Consider the following 3,673-nt stretch of genomic DNA (forward strand, 5'->3'; position numbering starts at 1 on the left):
GTTTTGGGGTTTTCATTCAAAGTAAACAAGACCAAGAAAAATAAATGCAACAATAATAGTCTAATCTCTATTCCAAAATGTGTAGTGTACTACTTAGGAGGAAGCAACTCACACAATCTTAATCATATTAGTTTGATTATAGTATAACATTTTGTCAGGAATTTATTTAATCTATTTAATTTTATACTTAAAGTTATTGTATTGTTGTCTAATGTTGTTGTAAAGTTGTTGTTAAATGACACAAGCCCCATTTTATTTAAACTAAAATGGTAATTCCTTTATAGTATTGGTAACTATATATATATAGTTAAAGATTAAAAAAATAAAAAAATATTCTATATACATTACCTTGTACTTCAAGACATATAAAGTGATTGTGTTTCCATCACTGTCACAAAGTCCCTGAAAAAATCCCACAATTATTCTGGAACATTTTTTGATATTTTATAGATTATTAAACATGTGTAGGCCTAAGTGTTTATTTACATCTTAGAAATCAAGCTTGATATTAATTTAATCTAAATAAGAGTTGGAATTTGGTGTTTTTGTTCTAACACTGACAAATTATATATTTTGTATATATGCTGTGATCAGAGCTGTTTTAAAGCCTTGCGGGGTCAGAAAGGCATCTACAAGAGAAACTGCAACCTTTCATGGGCAGCAGATCTCCAAGGTTCTCTGATAAGGGATAGTTGGGTTTTCTTCAAACCAGGCTCAAGACAAAGGAGACTGTGCTTTTGCGGTTATAGCTCCTAAACATTGGAACTCTCTCTTATTGGACTTAAGATCCATAGACACTGTGGAGGTTGTTAAGAAACAGCTTATGACTATTTTGCTTAAACTTTCTTTTACATTTTTTTTTGTGTGTTTTGTACTTTTTTCAGCTTGATTTATGCATTTCATGATGAATGTGAAGCACTTGGTGGCGTCTCCTTCTCAAAGGTACTATACTAATAAACATAATTATTATTATTAATATTAATATTAGTAGTATTAGTATAAGTATTCGTTTATATCTTTTTTATAAATATTGTTGATTAGTAGTATTAGTATAAGTATTAGTTCATTTCTTTTTTATAAATATTGTTGATTAGACGTATTAGTATAAGTATATTTCTTTTTTATAAATATTGTTGATTAGAGTATTATTAGTATAAGTATATTTATTTTTTTTTATAAATATTGTTGATTAGTAGTATTAGTATAAGTATAAGTTTATTTCTTTTTTATAAATACTGTTGATTAGTAGTATTAGTATAAGTATTAGTTCATTTATTTTGTTGATTAGTAGTATTAGTTTAAGTATTAGTTTATTTCTTTTTTATAAATATTGTTGATCAGTAGTATTAGTATAAGTATAAGTTTATTTCTTTTGTTGATTAGTAGTATTAGTTTAAGTATTAGTTTATTTCTTTTTTATAAATATTGTTGATCAGTAGTATTAGTATAAGAATTAGTTTATTTATTTTGTTGATTAGTAGTATTAGTATAAGTATAAGTTTATTTCTTTTTTATAAATACTGTTGATCAGTAGTATTAGTATAAGTATTAGTTTATTTCTATTTTATAAATATTGTTGATCAGTAGTATTAGTACAAGTATTAGTTTATTTATTTTGTTGATTAGTAGTATTAGTATAAGTATTAGTTTATTTATTTTTTATAAATATTGTTGATTAATAGTATTAGTATAAGTATATTTATTTTTTATAAATATTGTTGATCAGTAGTATTAGTATAAGTATTATAGTTTATTTCTGTTTTGTAGTATCAGTATTAGTATTAGTTTAAGTATTAGTTTATTTATTTTTTATAAATATTGTTGATCAGTAGTATTAGTATAAGTATTAGTTTATTTCTGTTCTGTAGTATAAGTATTAGTTTATTTCTGTTTTGCAGTATAAGTATTAGTTTATTTCTGTTTTGTAGTATAAGTATTAGTTTATTTCTGTTTTGCAGTATAAGTATTAGTTTATTTCTGTTCTGTAGTATAAGTATTAGTATTAGTTTATTTCTGTTCTGTAGTATTAGTATTAGTATTAGTTTATTTCTGTTTTGTAGTATTAGTATTAGTTTATTTCTGTTCTGTAGTATAAGTATTAGTATGAGTTTATTTCTGTTCTGTAGTATTAGTATTAGTATTAGTTTATTTCTGTTCTGTAGTATAAGTATTAGTATTAGTTTATTTCTGTTCTGTAGTATAAGTATTAGTATTAGTTTATTTCTGTTTTGTAGTATTAGTATTAGTTTATTTCTGTTCTGTAGTATTAGTATTAGTTTATTTCTGTTCTGTAGTATTAGTATTAGTTTATTTCTGTTCTGTAGTATAAGTATTAGTTTATTTATTTTTTATAAATATTGTTGATCAGTAGTATTAGTATAAGTATTAGTTTATTTCTGTTCTGTAGTATTAGTATAAGTATAAGTATTAGTATTAGTATTATTATTATTATCTTGGACGAGAAGCGTCCATGGGAGCTTTATTTTGAAAGCTCCAGCCGGACGTTGCTACCTCGTCACTTGGAGCTTGCCCGCAGCGCTTCGTTCCCAGGGTTCCGTGAGAGCCGTTTGCCCCACCCAACCTCTCCGCCGCTATCTATCTCAATGTACAATCCTCACAGAAAAAAGGGGGTAAAAACAATTCAGAGTAACGCCGCGAAGAAACGACCCTCGTCTCCCCGACCGGTCCACCGGAGCAGACGCGGCCTCTCGGCGGTGAAAAAAAACAAATGTCTGGCCGTCGGACCGCTGATTGAAAACACCGCGGTGCGTTCACGTATCATGCACATGTAAACCCACAACCCGCCGTGCGGAGATCCAGAGGAGGGGACGCGGAGAGCGGAGAGCGGAGCGACGTGACAGCGGGCTGTACCTGCGCCCGACGGTTGACTAACGGAAGGAATTCTCTACTTATATCAACTGGAATATCGCGTGACACTCAAGGACACCCAACTGCCAAAAAACTGCCGTTGCTCGCGCGGAGGAGCGTTCCACCCCCCGATGTGAGGGGAGATTCAAATGAACGTTAGAGAGACAAACGGACGGCCAACGGGCCTTTTTTTCTTCTTCTTTGGAGCCTGGTGATTCACATGCCGTCATTTTAAAGAGGAAATATTTATTTCTTTATTATTATTATTTTTTTTTTTTTTTTTTATAAATTCCTAACACCCGTCCTGTGATGTCGTTTGGTTTTGTTGCATTGCAAACACCCCCTTAAAAAAAGAAAGAAAAAAAATAACAATAATATATATATATATATATATATACATTTAAAGAGGGGGGTGGGGGGGGGGGGTTGCTAGTGGAGATGAATTGAGTGACAGAAGATGGGCTCCGGAGGAGACGTTTGTTAAGGGAATTAAAACATAACGTGACAAAATATATATATATATGTGTATTAAAAACAGTGATACATTTAAAGGAAACAGAAACACCGACGTTCATTCATGTGCATTGTAAAGGCTGGAAATATCTAAATATCTCCTCCACTCTCTCATATCAGTGTTGATGACTTCATTGCGGATTTACAGTGAAAAACACAAGAATCCAGCGTGAGAGAGACACAGAGTGAGACACACAGAGTGAGACATAGTGAGAGAGAGGCGTCGTTGCTCTGCTCCTTTTTTTTTTTTTTTTTTTTTTTTTTTTTTTTTTTTTTTGGAGTGATCTCTTGT

Source organism: Anoplopoma fimbria, chromosome 17, assembly GCF_027596085.1.
Source record: "Anoplopoma fimbria isolate UVic2021 breed Golden Eagle Sablefish chromosome 17, Afim_UVic_2022, whole genome shotgun sequence".
NCBI classification, from domain to species: Eukaryota; Metazoa; Chordata; class Actinopteri; order Perciformes; family Anoplopomatidae; genus Anoplopoma; species Anoplopoma fimbria.